Genomic DNA, 12,620 nt, shown 5'->3' with positions numbered 1-12,620 from the left:
CTCCCCTTCCCAAGGTGAGCTGCCTTATGGCTACATGGCATGTTTCTCAAGATTTTGAGGTGCATTCTCCTCTTTTGAAGTGTTAGACAAACCTGCTTTCAGACACATCCTTACACCCACTGCCCTGGCTAGTTGAACAAGCAGTCCCTAAGGCAAGGACCAGCCCAGCTGGTGCCCTAGAATCTTGGTCACAGTGGTTGGCACAGTGCATTGTAAGCTACCAAGAGGCCTTCCACTCTGCCTCCTAAGTAGGTGAGGAGTAGCCTCTTCTGGAGCCACATGTGAAGGAGGGTACTTCTTAGAGATAGAGAAGGGCAGTTTTCTGTGCCTCTTGATTCCTACCATGTAAGAACACCCTTCTTCCTCACTCCTCACTCACACCTAAAAAGTTACATTGCAGAAGCTGACACAGATATCCTTGAATGCCAGCAGAACACAATCTGTTTGGCAGTGTGTGTGTGTGTGTGTGCAGATGCATGTTTTTTCTATAGTAAGCTCTTCCATCAGGGTTTTCACTGGGTCATCTCTGAGGCCCATGGCTGTCGGTCAGTTCATTTTGTCAACCTGAAGCAGGTGGCAGTCATCGCCACACTGCCCATTATTACTCTCTCTTGAGTAGGTGCAGGAAAGGCTGAATTCCAAACAGTCCTTGACATCAGGGTTTGATTTCTCTTTGATACTATTTCGGAGAGCAGTAGCCACAGCCATGTCCCTTATGTCTCTCTGTGTTGGGTTCACAGCAGGGGAGAACACACACTAATGGAGAGCTTTACCAACATCAAGCTATTACCACTACATGCCAATCAGCAACATGAGGCCCCGTGAGTACGATGATCTTGCTGGGAGGCAGAATTTAAACCTGAGCCTCACTTCTGAGTGTGAATGGGACTGGTAACTTGCCTGCAAGAAGAATGGGAAAGTACTGCCTGACAGGTTTCCTCCTGTTCCAAAGGCAGCAACATTCTGTACATGTCTTTAGGCTCACAATCCATTCAACTTCACACTCACAAAGCAGTTATTCTTGGCGGGCTTGACCTCATCAAGCAAGTCCTCTAAAGGCTCTGGAGGTTAGTGATACAAGAGGTCAGAGTCTCTCTCCTCCTGGCCTTGCAGATATAAGCCACCAGGAGTTTTCCACTTGTGAGACAGTGAATTGTTAAGAACCACATGAGCTGGGAAAGGAACCCTGACCCTGAAAGGGGACATCGGCCTTTTCCAAAACCTTAATTGTAGCCTTGAGCAATGGACCAACACCTCAGAAGTGCTCACTCCTGACTCATAGAATCCACAGGAGAATAAAGATATCGCTTCTCGGCCTTTTGGCTAAGATCAAGTGTAGGATAATAAAGGCAAGGGGTTATCTCAAAAGTGTATGGAGAAATGGAATAAAAGATACATTTTATCTTGATTCAAAATTAGAAAGCACATACATCCTTTTTTTCATAATACGTATTTTATAATATTTGAAAGATTTGTTCGTTTTTATTTTAAGGCCAGATTTGTATACAAAGAGCAGGAGGAACAGAGGGAAAGTTCTTTTATTTGCTGGTTCACTCTCCAAATGGCTGTAAGAACTGGAGTTGGAGCCAGGAATTTGTTCCAGGTTTCCCATTTAGGGTCTCAAGGACTTGGACCATTCTTTTCTGCTTTCCCAGGCCTTAAGCAGGGAGTTGGAGCACAAGTGGAACAGTCGGATGGAATACCAGTGCTTACAGGTAGAGGATTGGCCAGCTGTTCCATCACACAAGTCCTTTATTCAATAAGTAAATATATATACACGTATGTATTTGTTTAATATGAAAGGCAGAGTTAGAAGAAGGGGAGAGAGAGAGAGACAGAACACTAACATTTGCTCAGTCACTCCCCAAATTGCCACAACAGACAGGGCTTGACCAGGCTAAAGGCAGGAGGCAAAAGCTTTGTGCTCCGACATAGGTATCAGGGCCCCAAAACTTGGGTCGTCTTGTCATACTTTTCCAGGAGCGTCAGCAGGGAGAGGAATCAGAAGCAGAGCATTCAGAACTGCCTGGATGCTCACAGTCTGCATCATGCTGGCCCATCCTGGAAAATTTTGAAGACCCCTGTATACATAAATTTAAAAATATTTTGTATCAAGATAAATATCTTTTAATATAATTTTGTCATACTTTTTGAAGTGTTTGGCAAAAGACAAAGCCTGAAGAGCCGCACAGTTACAGGATAGGCACATGTTTCAGCTAAGGAAGATGGGACACTCTCATTGTGCTGCACATTTGCCCTATGGCACGTGTGTTCCATGAACATTATCTAATTGTCACACAGTTCTCCAAAGCAAGTTGAATTTTACTGGAGAAGGAAGAAAGACTTAGCAATGCTCAGTAATTTTCTCAGAAAAAGCAAACCGTGACTCTTAGTCTTAGCTTTTCCTATCAAAGAAGAACTGGACATCACCCCAGACCAGGCAGTTTTATAGTGCACAGCTGATGATTTTTTTTCTTTTAATTTGTGGATTCTGCCAACCATCACCATTGAGACACACAGATTCTTCCAATATAAATGCTTTCCTGAGAATTCTCCATCAGGAGGATCCCCTGATTAGTGATCACTAGAAAGATTGAGCTAGGCCCCATAAGCAGATGATATCAAAGTCCCATAAAATTTGCCCTCTTGATAGGAAGTCATGAGACATATGATCCAAATTTTACACTTCCGTGGAAAACGCAGGTGCCAATAGACTATTTCCTTGAGCACCTCATTCTTACTGAGCGTTAAGGCACTATTCCTAGTGCTGAAGATGCAATGTGAAACAAAGACGCAGGAACTTCTGGTCCATTTGGAGCTACTGATAACAAATGGAAATGCAGGAGGCACCATGAGGATTACTCTGAATTCCTCATCCAGACTCTGCTGGCATGGGGATGAGGAAAGCATGTAGCAATGCTACCAGGGCAGTAAGGGTGGCATCTTGGGTGAGGTGTAGGACAGTGTGTGGAGACAGAAATTTGGGGGAATGGCTCCTGTGGAATAACTGAGCCATAGCAGCTAACGTGGCTGTCCTGCAGACCAGTGCTTTGTGGCTGAGAGGACACAGACAAGGGATGGTCAGAAAAGGTGTGGTTTCCACCGTTGATTCACATGTCCAGAGGCCCTATTTTCTTGAGGGTAATGTCCATGGGAAGGGCTCTGCAGGTACTGGCCTTCAGGTGTTTACTTGATTAAAAAAAAAATACCATTCAAAATTCACTTTGAATTGAAGCAGTTTCCCCAGCAGCAGAAACCACAGTGCAGGTTTCTTTTCTGACCATGCAACAACAAATGTTATACCCTGTTATCTTCAGTAGAGGAATATTTCATAATGAATATTTTATAAAAATATGAAATCACAATCATTGTACTCCAGACCAGCATTACCAGGTTTATGGAGGATTTCATATCTTCAGTGAGAAGAAAGAGAAGGGGAAGAAGGACCTGAGGCCATGCTTTCAACATCTGGATGGTTTTTCCCCTTTGATGCATTCGTTCACAGTCGAGTTGTCCTTCTGTTGTAGATCTTGCATCCCCTAACACATCTTTGAACTCTAGATATTCTGTTCCTGAAGTCCTTTGTTGTAACCAGAAGGCGTAGTCCTTCCTAATTTGGGGACCATGAAACATCCAGTCAAGGACTCTAGGGTCTGACTGTTGCACCTTCATGCATGCTCTGGGAGCATTTTGAACTTTTTTTCTGTCAAGAGAGTTTCCAGCCACTGCCCTGATGGACCATTGAAGTTGCCTCCTTGTGTTGAGTCTAGATGGACTTGCTGTGGTTGCCACTTGGTGCTCCTGGTTCTTTCTTTGGAAGATCACTTTTACTTACAGGTTAAAAATAAGAAAACTGAATGCCATGGTACCCTTTACCTCTGATTCTACCTGGAGACCTTTGAAGATGTGTGGAAGAGGAATGATCAGGCGTGGTATGAGATGCTTAAGTTTCTAGATTGTCTTAGAAGTCTCATCAAATTCAATCCAATCTGTGGCGTTAAATGACAGCACAGGGATCTTAGATCTGTCCAAGTGGCTGCTGTGGGACTTTGCTCTTCATTCCCAAAGTAGCTTTCAGCTAACAGTGTCCTAGGGTGAGCTCAGGTCACTGCCGCATGTTGTCAGTCAGGACTCTTGAGCCAAACAGTGTTGTTGCAAGGAGACCTTTTCCTTTTGTTACATACAAAATAAATAGGGGTCCTCCTGAGAGGGGCCTCCTCCTTCCCCAGCCTTGCTGCTGGGCCAAAATTTACTCCAGTGGCTCGTAGAGATATTGCTGGGGAAAGTGTAGATTTCTCAAAATGGCAGTTGATGAAAAGAAAACTTTATTGTGGAGAAGTGCAGAAAAATAACCAGTTCAGGGAGTGGCCGATAGCTTGAGAAGGAGAAAAAGAAGGAGAAGAAGGAGAGAATAACATGGAGCTGGCAAATAATATTTTTATGATTTTCCTCCCCTGCTAATCCATGATAATTTCCAAGAAATAAAATGTATTATAATAGAAAGCAAGACAAAGGTAAACTATGGTATTTTGGATAGTTCCTTAGTAATTAAGATGCCCGCATCCCATTTCAGTGTGCCCGGGTTCAATTTCCTAGTGAGGCTCCTGATACAGCTTCCTGATAAAGCACATCCTGGGAGGTAGCAGGTGACAGCTCCAGGAGCCACTCACATAAGACACCTGGATTAAATTCCCTTTTCCCAGCTTGGTCCTCAACCCAGCCCTCATTGTGTGGGTATTTAGAGAATTACAGTACTGGGGAGATCTCTGTGCCTTTCTAGTTCTCAAACATGTAAGTTTTTAAGAGATCTATTTATTTTAATTGCAAAATCAGATTTACAGAGAGAAAAATTTTCCATCTGCTCGTTCACTCCCCAAGCAGATGCAGTGGCTGGAGGTGAGCCAATCTGAGGCCAGGAGCCAGGAGCTTCTTTCTTGTCTCCCATGTTGGTGTAGGGTCGAAAGGCTTTGGGGCATCCTCTATTGCTTTCTTAGGCCTTAAGCAGGGAGCTGGATGGGAAGTGGAGCAGCTAGAATATGAACCGGCGCCAACAGGGGATCCCAGTACATGCAAGGTGAAGACTTAGCCATTAGGCTACTGTGCTGGGTCTTAAAGTTTATTAAAGATAAAAATAAAACTAAAACACATTTCATTTTGGTGAAAATTTTTGAAGTCCTTGTATAGTCCTTGCATACACATTCTCCATGAAATTACTGATGAGTCATGTTGTGTATGCTAATATGTGAATGACTGGATTGATTCTAATAGTGTGTATGTGTGGGTAGGATTGTGGTGCTGTATCTAGGGCCAGGATGGTTCTGATTATCCGCATGGCAACATTACTATAATAGACTCAACAGTGCTTGCTCACATATTTAGTCCCTTAAGAAAACGTTAGGTATGAAAATCACCAGGAATGGTTACACATTTCAAATCTCGTGTTTGATATCTTATGATGACCAGTGGGAATGTGACAAGGAGATGTCAGTTCCTTTGACTCTTGCTAGGTGGAAAATACAAGTTTTCTCCCTGTGTGAGAAATTGTTGTCTATGTCAATTGTCCTGCTACCTTGACTTTTATGTTAGGGAAGCTTTTATTGCCATTTAAATAAAGATGCTTAGGATAAACCATTTTATCTTCAAGGACCTTGGGAGGAACCATACGGCAAACTAGTTTGCCCTCAATATAAATGCACCTCTCTGACGATTTATTGGCAGATGTAGCTAGGTGACAATAGATTTCTAAATTGACTATTCTGCCAACAAATGGCCTCTGATGTGCATTAAGACTTGCATTGTAATAACCACACCTCTCAATTTGTGCAGGTAGACTCTTCTGATTATGTTATGCATTAATCTTGAGGACGACTGTCAGACAGCAGCTTGCTAGCTGAGCAGTCAGGGTAAATGGATGCTTCTTGGCCACAAACCTGACTAGTTAGCCAAGGAAAATCTTTTAAGGCAATCTTTTCAGAGAACAATGCACTTGGCTGATTTTACAATTAATACTTCGGTCTTTTTCTCTAAGTGATGCATTCACTTAAGAAGATATTTATTTCTGGATTTTATTACTATTATTTCCTAATTAGACGTATCAGAAACTCATAGATCTCTGCTAGATGCTGATTTCTACTAGGCTGTGGGACAACTCTACCTCTCCTCCATGCTTGATCTCTCCCTTCCCACCTTCCTGCTCTTCTTCCTCCTTTTTACTAATATTTATTGAGTGACTAGAAAGTCACTTTTTGTGCTAGAACATAATATCCAGTGTCAAAAAGCTAATATAGACCCTACTTTCTTTGGACTTTGAAAGTGTGACACCTGTTGGAATTGCCAGGCAGCCAGGGCTCTAGACTTATGCTTAAGAATTGGACCTCTAAGCCCGATTTTTCACTGGACTCAGGTGGATTATCTTGCACATTTGTGTGCTAATGGGTTGATTGGTTATTCTTTCTGGAGTCACATGGACATTTTTATCCTGCTTTAAAAGTATGGTTAGACTGACTACGGTTTATTCATAGATGAGCTTGGAAAGCCTAGTCTTTGAGCAGAGTCTACTATGACTTACTCTAGTCATCTGTCAGTATTCCAGTACTCCATCCCCAGCCATTTCCTGTCATACAAGAACCTGAATGAAAGGGCCAAGTATGTGGAACCTGCATAAGTTCTCTATATGTTTTGACATCTCTAGATGACTTAGAGTACTTAATGCAGCATTCATGCTAGATGTCACACTGTTTTGTTGAAGGAATAATGATTAGAAGAATCTTGGGTTGTTTATAAAGAGTGGCCAGATTTGCTGATTCATGTGTATTTGGGTGTAGTGAGTTGGTGTTGCCAAGATTTTTATAAAGACTTGATTAAGACTAGTCCACAATAGTCGCTAATGTTGTCTTGATTCAGTTTACTATTTAAGGCACAGGCTTTTAGAGAAGTCGGTGTGAACTTTTAGATCTGCTCATCCTGTAATTCCCCAATATTTATGGATTTCTTCAAAGCTGTTCTTTGCTGGCCTTATATTGTTCCCTAAATGAGAAGATCACCTCAGGAGACCTCCTATGAGGACTTATGGAACTTTCTCCACATATATGTCTTCTTTCTCAGTGTTGGCTTCTTGAACTCTGGTCAGTATTTCTTCAATTCACTTACAACTTCAGGCTTTGTTTGAGCTCTTATTCCTTATCTGTGGCCTGGAAACTGCCTCTTCATTGCAAGCTCACAAACTTCAACTTGCTTGCATCTTTTTTCAAGGATCACAGTTTTTCATTGTTTTTACTTAATGTCTGAAAGCAGTTATTTCATATATTTTGTTTGAATGTGGTAAGAGGACAATTCCTGTGGAAATTAGTATTTCAGGGAAGAGTGAGGGGAGTGCAATAATATGCCATATCATAAAAACTTGTGACTGATGCAGTTGTGAGGAAAAATAACCATTTCATTTTCCTCCATGTATGTCAGAGAATGATAATACAAGTTTAGCAGGCCCCAAGAAAACAAATTTCAAATGTTAATATGATCAGAAAAAGACCTGTCTATGTAATATGAAAATGAGGTAATATCACATTTTAAAAAGATTTATTTATTTTATTGGAAAGGCAGTATATAGAGAAAAGGAGATACAGAGAGAAAGATCTTCCATCTGCTGGTTCGGTTCCCAAGTGGCTACAGTGGCCAGAGCTGAGCTGATCTGAAACCAGGAGCCAGGAGTTTATTCCATGTCTCCCATGTGGTTGCAGGGTCCTAAGACTTTGGGCCATCCTCTACTCTTTTCCTAGGCACAGGCAGGGAGCTGGATGGGAAGTTGAGCAGTTGGGATATGAACTTGTGCCCTTGTGGGCATTCAAGGCAAAGACTTTAGTCACTAGACTACTATACCAGGCCTAGGTTGTATAACTCTTAAAATTTTCATACATGCAATTGGTAAGTTGTATTATATGGTAGAGAATGGCTAAGGCTCCTAGGGACCTTTCTGTAAAGAGCTAATGCTATGCTGTAATTCTTGCTCAACCAGGCTGGACCATAGATGGCATTCCTCCTCCATTTGGTCTTCTGAGAGGGGCATTCATATGACTTGTTTTAGAGCTTCATGTACATTTCCTAAACCTATTGGAACTCTTGAGTTCTCTTAGAAATCTAAAGAATGAGGGAAGGGCTTTGTAGCTGCTATGAACAAGCCCCAGAAGAGGTGGCTGTGTACAGGGTAAATAAACAGTGCATCCCATGGGCGATACAGGAGGACACGTAATAGAAAATGAGAATGAAGAAGAATGTAGCACAAGTCAGCATGCCTGACTTGTGCAAGGACTGTGTTTTCAAATTAAACTTTGGTAGAGATGACCTGAGTGACGAGAAAAGCCAACCTGCTTAAATTTCTGCTATGATGGAGGGAGAACTAGCACTGGGAACAAGCATAAGAGATCAATAGGTAGAAACCAAAGTTTACTTGTAAACATTTGTAAAAATTCCCTGATGGTGCTGATGAACTTTGGTTGTTAAGATAACAGCTTAGATCCAGTGGTCCTCAGAGATATCACAAAGTCCTTTGGGGATGTATCTCATCTTGGTTCTTCCAAAATGCACTTATCCCACTGACTGACCCTGCCCCAAGTCCAGCAAGCTCTTCCTCTTCCCAGGGAATCTCCAGCTCATACCCATAAGCTCTATTTTCCAAATTACATTTTACTTCCAATCCCGGTTTGCTTAACAGTTTAAAGGAGGACCATTTAGCTTACATCCATGAAGTTTTGAGGTTGCCTTGAATTGTTCTCTGTATTTGCTGCTTTTAAAAAATATTCTCTTCTTATATGCAGATTTCTCTTAAAGCAATGTGTGTAATGCTTACACTCTACAATGCATGTACATTACATCTGTGTTGGTTTATTCTCTGCCATGTTTTTGGGATAGTCAGGCCCCAAGTAAGGAAAACTGGACGTTCTCTTCCCAGCAGGAGCTACTGTTGGATATCAGTGCCCAGAAAGTGACATTGAGATCATCTACAAGGAAGGAAGGCAAACGCCTCCTTTGTTCCCTCACAGGATGGTCTTTGGACCCATCCACTACATGGAGATCCCTGCTATTCAAGCAGCATAAAATAATGACAGTGTGTATTGGAAAACCACACTCATCGTGGTGCTGGTCAGTTGTTGGTTATTTGGATTGCTCAGTTTGTGGAACTCTGTCAAGTTCTATACTTAACAGTTTGTGCAATTTTCTGTAAATATGTTTTATTCAACAAAACGTTTAAAAAAAAGAGAAGTGAAAGAGTTCATCATGAATCTTTGTTCAGTGTTTCCTGCATTGAAACACATCTGTCTCACACTAGACCTTGTTCGGGACAGGCACTGGATTCATTCCCCTGTATACCACCATTGTCTCACTCAGGGTCAAGCATGCACTAGGAAGGTAGTAATTTGTTGTTGACTAAATAAAGATGGCCTTGGTACAGCTCAGTATAGCAAGAATTAAAATGCAGCCTCCCCCACTTATCACCTCAGAGTCTAACGATTCATGCAACTAGCTGCCAGTATCTGGTCCCCTTCTGAGGAAAAGGTAGGTACAACAGAGCTCTAGTCTAAGCTGACTCTTCTACAGTATATTGTCTTGGGCTTTGACAAGCCAGTGGCAGACACTGCACCAGATGTCAGGAAGACAACTGAAAGAAGCAGCCAGAAGCGGGTGATCTTAGAGCAATGGGATACCTGTAGCTGTCACAGAGTCTGTGAACAAAGCACCACAGGGGCAGCTTTTACATCTCTTTACATGGGCCCAGAAGCTTGTCCCAAAAGGAAATGACATGTGACAGGGTAGGGGCTCACGATGACATGATTTAACAGCTTCTCTTAGCCATTGTTTATCTGGCGAATGATTCCCCTTCTCAAAAATGGGTGTGGCAGTCCAGCATGACCAAGCAGATGGTGAATTTACCTGATTCTTCCAGGTAAAAGGGAAACTCAACGGTCTCTTCCCTGAAGCTTGCTCAGAACTGTCATGATCACTTGTAAACATTTCAGCTTTTTTAACCTCCAAATTCTAATTGTCAAGATGACTAGCCTATCATTATTATCGAGGACAAACTGACTTTTTGAGCTCTATGTCTAAGTCTGTTCTTTGTCCCGTATCGCGTATCTTGGTAGAACTCACCCTCACTCAGTTGCTCAAGTCCGAAGTCCAGGCAGTCACAAGAATTTTATTTTATTCTTTTTATGTTTTCTCCCACTTAGCCATCAGTAATTTTGCCTGATTCCAAATTGTCTCCCACTTCTGTCCATTTCTGTGAATTTCTACTGTATCTGCCCAGCCAGGCCTCTGTTCTCCCTTATACGTGTACCACCACAACAGCCTCCAGATTGGTCACCCTGATCCCATCTCACTCTAGCTGAATCCCATTTCTTTTTCTTTCCTTTTAAAATATTTATTATTTGCTTGAAAAGCAGACTTACAGGAAGAATAAGAGAGAGACAGAGAGAAAGAGAGAGAGAGAGAGATCCTCCTTCCACTTGTTCACCCCCCAAACGATTGCAACAGCCAGAGCCAGTACTTTGTACTGGCCAGTATGAAGCCAGTAGCCAGAAAATTCTGGGTCTCCTATGAGGATGGTAGGGGCCCAAGCACTTGGGCCATCTTCTGCTGCCTTCCCAGGCAAATTAACAGGTTAGCTGGACTGGAACTGGAACAGCTGGGGCTTGAACTGGCATCCATATGTCAGCATCACAATTCACTACACCACAATGCTGACCCCTCAAATTTTGTTTTTAGTTTGATATTTAACTTATTTTATTTAGAAGACAGAGACAAAGAGAGTTCTTTCTCATTTTTGTTTACTCTTCAAATGTTCACAAAAAGCCATGGCTAGGCCAAGTCAAAGCCAACAGCCTGGAACTCTATCTCGGTCTCCCATTGTAGTGGCAGGGATCCAAGTACCTGGGTCATTTTCCGGTGTTATCCTCAGAAGCCTAGGGATGGGCCTCATGGGAGAACCTTGTTTCTAGCTGTGAGAATCTCCAAGGTATCTCGCTTCTCCGGCTCTCTGGCTCCAAGTCTGGAGGCACACTCCCCGGCCCTGTTTTTGGCATGGGTTATTTTGAGAGCTAAATAAGATGTTGTCTGGGAAAGCCATCTAAAAAATGCAACACTCTGAAAATGGGGGTGGGAGCCCAGAGTGACCAAGCAGATGGTGAATTTAAACCTGGGAATCCCAACTCCGCATTAACCCTTCCTTTCTTCTCCCGGGACAGCCAGCAAGCACCTTCATTTGTGTGCTCCTGTCGTGTTTACTTCTCTTCTCCATGTCACCTTTCCCTCCTTCACTCTCATCTTCCACTACAAAATATTGTAAGATGCTCAGATGTGGCAAGGCCCCTGCCGAGCACATGCATATGCATGAGATGGAGCTCTTGCCCCTCGGAGACACTGATGTCACAACTCTGGGGAAATGGCTAAGTAACCATGACAACATGGCTCTGGGTTGCATCTTGCTTCTGAGGTCTCTGGGATGGCCAGCCTGTTACACATGCAGGATGGTGACATTCCCTCGGCAAGGAGTACAGAATGTCCAGGTGGTGGCAGCCGGCCAGTAGTGACAGAGGGCCATCCATGCGTCCTTCCATCTGGCCTCCCCTTGCCCATTCTGGTGACTGCAGGAGCAGCCTGTGATTTATCAGGCTGAGGCTCCCACTCGGGAGTCATGGACGAATTGAGGACAGCCAGGGAGGCTGGGAGAGGCAGCCGGCAGTCTTGAGACTTGGGTCAGGCATGTGATCTGTGTCAATTCCCTTCCCATCCTAACCAGGTGCCACAGACCCTGGGGTACCGACTCGGGAAGATTTTAATATTTTAAAGTCATTAGCTAGCAAGAGCTGACTCTGAAATGCAGGCGGAGGTGGAAAGAGGAGCCATCCTGAATAAAAACGTTTCACATATCGTAGGCTCTGAGGATGGGAGCTTTTCTTTGAAATCACCGTTGTGTCAATAACAATAATTTAGTCACCATGCCAGTTCCAAAGTGAACTTTCTCAGACCAGCCTCCCTCACTACCATATTTTCTGGATCTCTTTTTAAAAAGTGCTATAAGTATGTGTTTAGAGCGTCCATCATGTACTGCTGGGAATTTGGAACCATTTTATTCCGTTTTTTAGCCCCTCCCGCTGCCAAAAAGAGTAATAATACACAGACTACTCAGCAGGTATATATTGTACCAGTCAATTTCAGAAACATTTCCACTATTAAAAAATAATAATTTAATGGGGCCTCAGTGTATGAGTGTTACCCTATTGTTCAGGGCTGTAATTTCATTGGTATTTAAAAAAAAAAAAAAGCTCCTAACAGGGTGTAGATAGAGGGCTTGCTTCCAAATGCTGTGCTTACACAGTTCAGAAATGCGTGAAGGCAAAGAAAGCAAACCACTTCAGTAACCACAGTCAAGAGCACAGTGAATGGGCCGGCCATCAGTGTTGAGGCTCAGGCAGTGGCACTGCTATCACTCTGCTTTGAGGACCTATCTCCATCGTATCGCACTCTATTTTCAAACCTGCCTCCTAGGAGCCAAATGCAGGAGCCAACAGGCTTGAAGTTATTGAATGCATCAAGTATAGGTGGCCCCTGAAGGCTCTGATCATCAAAGC

The 12,620-nt window shown here is 43.0% G+C and overlaps 1 pseudogene; it reads left to right on the top strand.

The window, feature by feature from the left end:
* The first annotated feature begins 1,303 nt into the window (after positions 1-1,303).
* LOC118758158 (U2 spliceosomal RNA) lies at positions 1,304-1,454 on the top strand (annotated as a pseudogene).
* The last annotated feature ends 11,166 nt before the right edge of the window (positions 1,455-12,620 follow it).

Source organism: Ochotona princeps, chromosome 18, assembly GCF_030435755.1.
Source record: "Ochotona princeps isolate mOchPri1 chromosome 18, mOchPri1.hap1, whole genome shotgun sequence".
NCBI lineage: Eukaryota > Metazoa > Chordata > Mammalia > Lagomorpha > Ochotonidae > Ochotona > Ochotona princeps.
The sequence above is the reverse complement of the archived record's forward strand: the minus strand, read 5'-3'. Positions and strand labels throughout refer to the sequence as shown.